Source organism: Gracilinanus agilis, chromosome 2 (genome assembly GCF_016433145.1).
Source record: "Gracilinanus agilis isolate LMUSP501 chromosome 2, AgileGrace, whole genome shotgun sequence".
Taxonomy (NCBI): Eukaryota; Metazoa; Chordata; class Mammalia; order Didelphimorphia; family Didelphidae; genus Gracilinanus; species Gracilinanus agilis.
Genome location: NC_058131.1, coordinates 163172287 through 163184525, shown reverse-complemented (window position 1 = coordinate 163184525; position 12239 = coordinate 163172287).

Genomic DNA, 12239 nt, shown 5'->3' with positions numbered 1-12239 from the left:
TTCACATAAGGATTCAAGGCTGAGTAGATACTGTGCAAAATATAAGTCCAATCTTCCCAAAGAACCAAGTGGCACAGGGAAGACTTTGCTTCTGAGGTCTTGGGAGGGAAATATTTATACTATTATCATTACTATATCTTCCAGGGCAATATTGCTTTTGAAATTTAATCATTGTTAACAGTAAACATTGTTAATTAGATACAACTGGGTTACTAGTTGCTGGTAGCTATTAGTGGGAGGAACACAACTGATTGGGGTTTCAGCCAGACAGTGGAGAAGAGATATCTGTAATCCCTCAAGGGTAGCCTTAGAACTAATTAGGAGAAGCTAATATAGCTGGATTGGTTCTGGGAAAGTGAACCAGAGAATATTTGCTTCACTACTGCTTTGAAACTTCTCTCTCTACCTATCTTTTAAAATTCTGTAGCTTTTTCAGAAACCCTGACCTCCTTGATCTCTTGTAGAGATTTTTCTTTATCCCTTCTCTTCTCCTTTGAATTCCTTAACTTGAATAAGGGGCAGTGATCAGAGGAGTTTCTGCTTAAGTAGACTGAAAGGTTCCCCTTCAACTTAATGGGATTCTGATCCTTGAGTTGGATGTATCTAAGGAGCACCTCCCTATGGAATAAGACCATGCTTACTGGCACTGCAGTGATTGGATTTCAGACAGAAGGGGCACCTCCTGATGATTGGCTGATAGAATCAGCAGTCCTTTCTTGTAGTCTATTAAACCAATCAATTATTGGGCTGTTGTGCTTTTCAGGACTTCTTTGTCTTTCTCTTTGTGCCTCCTTCTGGAATGGAGCAATGAGAGAAGATCTCTCCCAGACCCTGCCCAAAAAATCACTGATGACTTATGGAAGAAATACATGACTGTAGCCTGAAAGGATAGATCTTGAGAGTAGGCTTTTCCAGCTTAACAGATGGTATTAACTGGGACACTGAAAGGTTTCCTACAGAAGCACATGGCAAAGGAAGACATATGTGTGCCCATTTGGACCAGGAGCTTTAGAAGTTGCCTTGTGGATAATCTAAATGTTAAGATATCCCAAGTTTAAGGTCACTAGAATCAAATTTTTTAGAGGGAGAAGGGGGTTTCCTGAATCAGCCTGCTGCTAAGAGAAAAAAAGAGGACAATTTTTATAGTTCTTGTGTAGCCTTCTACTTTGAGAGTAAATTTAGTGAGCTACTTTTATTTATTGTTGTTGTTTTGTCCATCAATCATATCTATGTAACACCATTTGGAGCTTTCTTGACAAATATACTGGGAAGGACCTTCTCCAGTTCATTTTACAGATGAGGAAATGGAGGCCCAAGAAGGTTAAGTGATTGGCCAGAGTCACACAATTATTAAGTGCCAGAGGCTAGATTTTAACTTAGGTCTTCTTAACTCCATGGCTATTACCCTATACACCATACCACCTAGCTGCCAAGTTCCTCTGATAGTACTGGTTAAATGGGAGGGAGATTGTTTATCAATCAGCCCCAAAATGTTTTACCTCTTGATGGGAGTGTCAACCACATTGTGATACTATGAATCTGAAGGAATTGTGTATGGTCTTATGAAAGAGGAGCATTTCACTTGAATGTTAAGTATTATTCTGATGGCAAACCCAAGTTCAAGTTCTTTCAAGGAAGGTGGGAGAGCCAATAGCATCTTTGAACATTCTGTGTTTCTATAGTTTGTCTTGAGCTCTTGTTGATCTTTTGCATCTTCATTGGGGGTAAATTAAGGGCTATCCCATACTCAGTACCCATAATGTACTTTGGATGCTTGCATGAGAGCTGGTAATCCTTTTAACCTGTATTTGGGGGTACTTAGATATGAGCCATACCATGGATATACTAGGAAATTTTCCTTATGTAATTTCAAATAAGGACAATGAGCCCCAAAGAGAACTTGACCTTCTTAGTGTCCAGTCCCCTGCATCAGATCTGGTCCTTGTGAACCCAGAGTTTCACGAACCACAGGCTCAAATTTACACCAAATTGCTAGAAATTTTTCATGCACTTTGGCCTGTTACATAAGAGCTTCTAATCACATTCAAGGAGATAATAAGTACTTCGTAGTTACAAGTAAAAATGGTTATAACCAAATGGTATTTTAATAGCAATTGGATTTCCAGCTTCTGAGCTGTTATTCTTCTGCCTTTTTCTTTGCAATGTCAAGGAATTTTGCTTTGGTTTTTTTTCTTTTGAAAATTAACTTGGTTTGATCATATATGATACCAATGTACTGGCTGATATGCATCTTATACTTTTCACAGAAAATTGGTTTGCTGAAGACTAGAAGTTTAGAAAAGGTGTTTCTTGTGGTTATAAGAATAATCCCATTGAAAAATGAATCCATGTATGTCATTAGCCACAGGAAGACAGGCAGATTTAAAAAATTGATCTTCTCCCCAAATGGAGAAGTAATGAACTTAAGAGTATCATTTACATATAGGGTAGGTTACCTCTTATCCATTCTAGATTGCCCCTAGTGTCAAAGTTCAAATTTTGACTAAGAAAAAAAGATTAACATTTTAACTTTGTAATCTCCCCACGCCAAAAATATTGGAATATTGGAAATTCAGGACAGTTATAAACCAATAATAATAACAACAACAATAATAATAGTTTTACTGATGATATGTCTTTATTAAGCAAATGATAGCTATAGATTTTTGGCTACATCTGATACAAAGAAAAGTTGTTTGTCCAAAATCATGTTGGCAATTGGTAGCATGACTCTAAAAAGGAATATACTTTAACAGGAGCAATCTTAGACAAGGAGCCAGAAACAGAAATTTGATAAAAACTCTCCAAAAATTGTGTTAGATATTCAGAGAGAAGCTGGAAGTAGGTGCCATTATTAAATCCAGCTATGTTCTCATTAAATGGCCACTCTAGATAATGAAAACATTTTCCCAGAAGAAAAACTATTTCTTTCTCTTTCAATTTAAATATGCTGCACAGAACTGGACTTCTTGGAGATTCTTTAAAAATTCCAGATACCTAGTCATATTTTTCAAACATAATTCTCTTCCTAGTGTTTCTTTTTTTTCTTCTACAGGGACATTCCCTAAGGCACACTCTTTGACTCTCAGCTCCTCTTCCTTGGAGAATTCATCTTTTCTCATTACTTCAACTATCACTTTTATGTTGTTGGTTACCAAATTTAGAGCTTTAGTCCTATGTCTTCAATTTAATTCAATAAACATTCATCCATTCCCCAAATCCATGTTTCTGTTTACTTAAATGTTGACTGTTTTGCTCTCACCTTAAACTCAATGTGTCTAAAACAATATCCAACTTCTTTCTCCCCAAACCAGTATTCCTATTTCTCTGTCGTTGGGACCACCATTTTCTCCCAGTCACTGAGATTAGAATCCTTGATATCACCTTGGACTCTCCCATCTTTATCCCCTATCCAGTTACTTAGGGCAACTAGGGCATGTAGTGATTAGAATGCTGTACTTGGAATCAGGAAGACCTGAGTTCAAACCAGCCTTAAATACTTACCGTGTGTGTGACCCTTGGCAAGTCATCTCATGTCCATTAGTTTAATTCCCTAACTGTAAAAGGTGATAATAGTACATTTACTTTTCCCTAAATTCATCTCTTTTTCGTTATTCTTACTACCAGCATTTTGATGAATCTCTGTTCCCTTCAAGCTTCTGACAATAGCCTTTTATCTATCTTACCTGCTTCCATCTAGGCTTCTTTCTTGAGCTCTTCTACTTATTACCCCTTGACTAATGTTTCTTAATATTGTTTTTATCATTTCCCCGCCCTGTTCAAAAGTCCACAATGATGTCTGATGAAATAGAGTAAAGGGCTCTGGTTCTGGAGTCAGAAGACTTGGATTCAACTCAAAGCTCTGTCACCACCTTGGTGACCTTGGGCAGGCCATTTGTCATCCCTTGGTCTCAGTCTCTTCATCTATAAAATGGGGGGGGGTTAGAAAGAGTTTTCGAAGTCCTTTCTAGTTCTAAATCTATGATGCTATATTCCTATGTATTCTTCTTCCTGGATTTGAACAAACTTCAAGGAAGGAGAGTTTACTAGTGGCAGAGAAAGGATTAGTAAGTGGTGATGGAGTAACAAGGCTATGAGAATTTCATCAGCAAGAAGCTTATTTTTCATCTGTATGTTCCTTCCTTTCCCTCCCTAGCACTTAGCTCACATTAGGCACTGAATCATTACTTGTTGGTTGATTTATTAAAAGAAACAACGTTAAAATGCATTCATTTTTGCATTTATCAGTGGATGCCTGCAGATTTGCTGGTGGTGGGAAGGATGGCAAAGTTCTGTGCTTTGCTGGATGACTGACTGTCAGAAGGATGCTACTAGGCAACCAAGGGGTTGCAGCAGTCTGTAGGACTCTCTAAAGCAATGTAGCACAATCTGTGCTGAATATCCTTTTATAACAATCATGGTTGTGCCCCTGGTTATCAACGTGGGAAGGTCCATGATGTGTCTCTAAGGGGAAAATAAATCTAGAAAGGGCACCCTGTGGGCTGGATATATAAGTGGGCAGGGGTGACCCTGCCTCTTTGCTTCTAGGGGAAAGGGAGTGGAAAGGAGTGTTTGGAAACTAATTATGTTCATATGAGAATGGATCATTTTTTAAAATCTACTGGCAGTCATCTCCATTTCTTTCCACTGGCAACTCCCAAAACACAGAGCCCTGAACAATATCTCTGAATCACCATGTCCTGGGGAGTGCTAATGACATCCATACTCTTCATGTCAGAACCAGCAAAGAATATGAAATCATGCTTTCTCCTATGTAGCATCCTTTCTACTCCCATGATTATTTTGGATGTCCCTCTATATATCTTTCCCATTCCTTCTTTCTTTCTTTCTTTCTTTCTTTCTTTCTTTCTTTCTTTCTTTCTTTCTTTCTTTCTTTCTTTCTTTCTTTCTTTTCTTAAAGACCCTTACCTTCCATCTTGGAGTCAATACTGTGTATTGGCTCCAAGGCAGAAGAATGGTAAGGGTAGGCAATGGGGGTCAAGTGACTTGCCCAGGGTCACACAGCTGGGAAGTATTTGAGACTAGATTTGAACCTAGGACCTCCCGTCTCTAGGTCTGGCTCTCAATCCACTGAGCTACACAGCTGCCCCCCCCATTCCTTTTTTAAAAAAAAAAAAACATCTTTACTTTCCATCTTAGACTTAATAAGTGTCTAAGGACAGATTTGAACCCAAGACTTCCCATCTCTAGGCCTGGCTCTCAATCCACTGAACCACCAAGTTGCCTCCTAAATATATTTGCCACTTTTTGAGGTTTAAACATATGCACAATTTCATAGGAATGCATGCAGCATAGCCATAACTAAGATATTTTCTGTTTTGTTGTCATCATTTTCATGTCCTTTTGTGACTATGGAAACATTTTAAGCTGATATCTTTGTGGAACCACCCACCACAGAAGTTTTTACCCTGAGCTTTATGAATTAAAAAATATTTTGATAACTATATTTTAATAAAACTGGCTTCTTTTTGTCATTTTTATCCATCTTTTTTGTGCATTTAAAAACATTGTTCTGAGAAGGGGCTTAGGCTTCACCATACTGCCAAAAGGGCCCATGACACACAAAAAAGGTTAAGGACCTCTAATTTACAATAATTCATAGAATAACTGAGGACTCATGGTCCTCAAATGCTTTTTGGATAATTTTTTACTAGATAAATATCTTACATTCATTCATATGGCATTTACATATCTCACTGTAGTTTCTCTCTATTGGCTAGATTTTTAATTCAATTAACTTCAATAAGGGATTGACCAAGCACCATGCCATGAAGGCACTATTACAGATGCTAGAGATATAAAGACAAAAATGAAGTGAACAGCCCTTGCCTTCAAATATCTTATATCTTACAGGGAAAAACTTAGTATCATTCGTAAAACCAAACACTTTATTGGGCACTAACTCTTCCAAATTCCTTTGTTTGTCATTCTCTGAAGCATATATCATGTTCTGTTTACTGTTATACTTATTTGTGAATGTGTCATAGCTTCCAGCTAGGTGGTAAATTCCTCAATGGCAAGAAAAAGGATGTTGTAGAACTGTTGTATCTACTCGTACAAGGACCAGTTCCTGGAGAGCCTCAGTATTTATTTAATGCAAAGAACTACAGAGAAGTACTAATTGGTTTCTATCTTTAAGCCCTAGCCAGTCAACAATGTTTATCATTTCTGATGAAACCATAATCAGTTTTATAGTAAGGGTCATTTTCTAAGTAGTCTCAGGTACTCAACCTTATCAATAGTTCAAAGATAAATGATTTTTATGAGTCTGGATGCTTATTCCACAAATACAAATTGCAACCCCTTCTTGCCTTCGTAGAGTCTAATGAGTTTCTATATGTAGAAAAAATAATCATCTGGTGTCCAAATTTCTGGTTAAAGAACTTCTCCTTTCTAGTTTGATAGAATCAGAGTTTGTGCTCTACTGGCATAGATAGGAAGAGCAAGGCTCATCCTAATGCTTCAGGGTAGGATTAGAATAGATATACAGTGGAAAGGAAACTTGTTACAAGCTTCAAAAAAATCCCAATAGCTGGGTATGGTGGCCCATAAGCCTTGCCACTAGGAGAGGCTGAGGCTGGTGGATCCCTTGAGTTCAGGAGTTCTGAGCTGCAGTATAGCCAAAGCTGATTGGGTGTTAATACCAAGTCTGAAATCAATATGATGATCCCTTGGCTGCAAAAGCCAAACAGGGCAAAATGATCTAGGTCAGAAACTGAGCAGGTCAAGGGTCTTATTACTATAACAATTGGGATTGGGGTCCATGAGTGGGCTTCCAACTTCACTTTCAGCATCAAAAAAAAAAAACAAACCCATATAAACTGCACCCACTGGATGCATTGAAAACCACTTCTTGCTAAAAGCAATGATGAATGTTGATTATAATTTATTAGCATTTAATGAACAATCATTAGTTCTTTTACTGTGTTTCCTGTCATTTTCCTTTTTTAATAAGATGAGGAAAGGAAGATTGTATGAAGATTCACTTAAACCAGACCTTCATTTGTGTTTCATGGCACTACTCCCTTCCTTTGTCAGTCCGTCTGGTGAAGCCTCCTTACCTCTTTGTAGAATAATATTTTTAAATCCATCAAATAAAATAGATAGGATTACCAAGGAACACAATTATATTGAAATAGTTGTCAAAAAATTTGGGGGGAGGCAAGGAGCTGGATGGCAGCTGGGTGGCTCAGTGGAATGAGAGCCAGACCTAGAGATGGGAGGCCCTGGGTTCAAATCTTGCCTCAAACACTTCCTAGTTGTGTGAAAATGGGCAGTCATTTAACCCCATTGCCCATCCCTTACCACTCTTCTGCCTTGGAACCAATATGTAGTATTGACTCTAAGGTGGAAGGTAAGGGTTAATTTTTTTTTAAATTTAACAGAGCCTGGGTTAAGAACTTATGGTTTAAACCCATAAATCATTAATCATTGTCCTTATTAGTGGGTTCTCTTTCATGCATGTAGGCTTAGGTGTGAAAACAATGCTACTAGTCAGAGATGTCCCATTTGAGCGAAGCTTGATTGAGTCAACTAAATTCAATTCAGCAGAATCATATTAAACCCCTATGTATGTGGTTAAATAGCCAATAAGGATCAGTGGCAGGATTTAATCCCATGACTCAGTTGGTCAGTGCTCTATCCCTTATAATGCCTTTGACAAACCTCTACAACTATAAATTGCATATTATTGCCAGCCTGTTTTAATAGAAGGAAATGAAATCCTAGATTTAGACAAAAACAAAACAACAATAAAAAAAGTGTTGGGCTCTGGGAATACAAAAATACCCCCCCTTCCATATAAAAGGAGTGGTGTGGGTAAGATATATACTATATTTTTAATGGAAGGCAAAGTATGATAAACATGAAAGAAAGAGAAGTCTAAAAAAACTGCAAGGAAAGACTCAAGGAAGGAGAGGAGTTGTCTTAGTATAAATAAGTAGACTCTTGACCAATGGGGAAAGAGTCAGGATTGGGTGATGCCTGTAACATCTGTGATTTCATCACTGGGGTACTTCCTCCAACCAATTCATGATAACTCATCCATGCCTGCATATGTTTCTCGACTTGTCAGTTCTTATAAATCTGCTGGAAAAGAGACCCTGGTATACTGAGGGACTTCCTGCATATATTTTGGTGTTGCATAGTCTGGGATATGTAGCCTGTCTTTTGTATCCCTCACTTTTACTATGTGGTTGGCCCATGTTTTATATAGCCATACATCCCTCTGATGATATTTTTGATGCCACACTATGTAGTGCAAGGAATATTAGTTCTGGAGTCAGAAGACCTAGGTTCAAATACTAGCTAATATTTACTAACTTCATGACTTTGGGCAAGCCACTTAAACTCCCTGGGTCTCAGTTTCCTCATCCATAAAATGAGAGCTATAGATGAGTTAGCCTCTTTGGTGTTTTCTAGTTCTAGGTCTAAGATCCTCTGATTCCATGATCATTTGTCTAAGTAGTACCTCACTTGTTACATGCTGAATCCTACTCACATCCGTCATGAATCTCTCTATTGTTCTTTGGGTGACCTAAACCTAAATTCTTCAGAAAATCATTATTAATTTATATTTTCAGCCATATATTATCACTGGAAGAATAATAATGTTAAAAAAGATGAGGCTTTGTTTCAGAAAAAATTTTGGCATTAAAACCACCTTTACATCCCACCTGCTTCCTTGCCGGGGTACTTCAAAATTCATTTGAAATTTCTGTGCATGTTGTTTTATTTTCACATCCTTTACCACATACATATTTCAAACTTAATATTATAGTTCCAAAACTATTTTGCTTGACTGGAACCCATCACACATTTTCTTCTGCTCTCTTGTTTATATTTCTAAATGATTCATCATCATTCTTCTCTTTCTTTTTTTGATTATGATTATCATCAACCCCACTTCTTTTCTTTTTTAAAGTTACCATACATTTTTCCATGCACATTCTTAAATGACATAATCTATAAAGAAAAAAAATCAAATAAAGTTTGCTCTTAATTCTTGTGCCAAAGCTTCAGAACCTAGTATTTATTGATGTGGAAGTGTGTAATATTTTGTACCAAAATGATTCCTTTGTGTTTCTGTTCAAAGGAAATTATACATTTGCTGAAAAAGTAGTTGCCATTAAGTCTTCTGATAGGATATATCAAACCTACAGGGGATGCTTATTTGATAGTTAATTTGTAGATTTTGCAATTATGCAAGAGAGAAGCTTATAAACATTGATATATGCTGTAATTGTTGTAATAAGGGAGAGAAGAAAAAGATATATGTAAGAAGAACTTTCAGGGAAAGATAAAAAAATAACTTTTGCATAGGATTATAATGTTTACCGAATACCTTTCTCATAAATGTAATAAAACTGTTGCATCTTAGCACAAGTATTCTTATTTCCCTTTTACAAATGAGAAAACTGAGACACAAAAGGACCATGTGACTTGGCCAGAGTCACTTAATGAGTATGTGTTAGATCCTGGATTAGAACACCAACTCCAAGCCCTGTGATTTTAAAAATATATTTCATTTTTCTTTTTTTTCCTCCCCATTTCTTTTGTGAGCATTGCAGATGTGTGCTGGAACCAACTGAACCTGCCCCCGAGAATGAATTGTTAAACTTTCAATATATTTAAACTTCTGAAATCAGCAGATGCTACAAAACAGGTCTTGATTTATTGGTTTGTTGATAGTCTAGACCGGTGGTTCCTAAACTTTTTTGGCCTACTGCCCCCTTTCCAGAAAAAATATTACTTAGAGCCCCCTGTCACATACGATCACCACCCCCTTACAGTTATTCACCACCCCCAAATGCACCTGTGGCCATCACCACCTCCCTGAATTGCTGCAGTACCCACCAGGGGCAGTGGTGCCCACTTTGGGAATCACTAGTCTAGACTTAAGAAATTATGGGAAAAATTTCAATAATAAAATTTAAATTTAAAAGCGTAACATGCATACAGGGGTTCTTCCTCCTCTCCCTCCAGCCAAGAGAACATGATGTTAAGCATTTATTAGCATACCTCTGATATTAGGAAAACCCACATGAGTAATAGTGAAACTTCCATATCTTTCAATTTGAATAAAATTCAACACATATTTACTAAGTGCCTACTCTGTATCTGCCACTGGGCTAGTTTCCACTTCTCTTATAATCTTAATTGCCTTTCAATCAATCAGTCAATAAGCATATAGTAAGTGCCTACTATGTGTCAAGTGGGGCAGCTAGATGGCACAGTGGATGGAGTGCCAGGCCTGGAGTCAGGAAAACATGAGTTCAAATCTGGCCTCATATACTCTCTATGTGACCCTGGGCAAGTCACTTAACTTTGTCTATCTCAGTTTCCTCATCTGGAAAATGAGCTGGAGAAGGACATGCCAAACCACTCTAGTTTCTTTGCCAAGAAAACCTCAAATGGTGTGATAAAGTATCAGACACAGAGTTCTAGGAAGATGGCGGTGTAGACAGAGTGAATCTTAAAACCTCCGCACCCTTACGTATGGAGATAGAAAACAATGTGCTTCAAGAAGAAAGAGGACCAAATCTAATAACAGGACAGAGCAGGGGGAACCCTACTGCAGCACAACTAAAGAGGTACGCCAAGAAAAAGGCTTCAATACTTCAACTATTGGGACTAAGGGCATAGAAGGGGAATTCCAGGATCCCAGGACGCCTCCCCCACGTGCTGTGCGGAGTCTCCAGTGGCTGGGGAAATCTCAGGGCCGATGGGTACACTGGTCAGGAGAGAGGGCCTTGCTGGCATAGGACTCTGGGAGTCAAACACAGGCACTGGAGAGGTGACTGGATGAGAAAACCAGAGAAACATAGCAAAAATGCCCAGAAGATGGTGGCTTAGAGAGAGCCAAACTCCAGAGTGCAGACAGCTTGGCTTCTTCATACCGAGATAGAAAATGCAGGGCTTCAAGAGGAAAGAAAACCAGATCAAACACAGCAGATAGTGCAGGGGGACCCCACTGCTGGAGAGCTCAGTTCAGAGAAAATGCTCCTTCTTGTCAACCCACCTTTTTTTGTTGTTGTTTTTTTTGTTAGTTTTTCTCTCCCCCCCCCCCCCCCAGGTTTTGAAGTTTTAGACTCAGGGCAGATTAATCCAATCAATACAGGATTAATCCCAACAATTGGACAGACTGAGAAGTCTTCCAAGGGCAGAGAAAGTAACTACAAACCTTTGCCCCTGGGGGGAAGATCTTTCATCAAAGATTATTAAATACATCTGCTCAAACTAGCAGACCAAGGAAGGGAAAAAACATGAGTAAGCAACAGAAAAAGAGAAAAGAAATGACAATTGACAGCTTCTTTCAAGGAAGTGAAAAGGGAGCAAATGAAACAGAAATAGAAGAAGAGGGAGTAGTTCCATCGAACTGGACACAGGCTTTGGAAGATCTCAAAATTCAATTAACTCAAGAATTTAAAACTTAATTAATTCAAGAACTTCAGGAACTCAAAAAACAATCAAGAGAGGGTGAAGACAATTTGAAAAAGGAAATACATGAGCTAAAACAAGAAAATAAAGTCTTAAGCCAGAATTGGCCAGCTTGAAAATGAAGCAAAGAAGGCAAAAGATGATCTACAAAGAAAATCAGACCAGAAAGAGAAGGATGACCAAAAAGCAAGGGATGAAATTCAGTCTTTAAAAAACAGAACTCAACAACTAGAAGAAAATGACTTCACAAGGTAGCAAGAATATATTAAACAAAATTTAAAAAATGAAAAATTTGAGGAGAATATGAAACACCTCATGAATTCAACCAAAGATCTGGAGAACAGAGCTAGAAGAGACAACTTAAGAACTATTGGTTTACCAGAACAGCATGATAAAAGAAAAAGTTTAGATAGCATTTTACAAGAAATTATCAGAGAAAATTGCCCAGAAATTCTTGAAAAGAGGGAAAAGTGGAAATTGACAGGATCCACAGATCACCTCCTACATTTAATCCACAACTGACAACTTCCAGGAATAGTATAGCCAAATTAAAAAACTACCAGACTAAGGAAAAAATATTACAAGCTGCCAAAAAGAAGTCATTCAGATATCAGGGAACCACAATTAGGATAACATGCGATCTGGCTGCATCTACATTGAAGGACTGGAAGACATGGAACACAATATTCAGGAAAGCAAGAGAAATGGGTCTACAACCAAGAATCAACTATCCAGCAAGACTAACTATATTATTGCAGGGGAAAGTATGGTCATTCAAT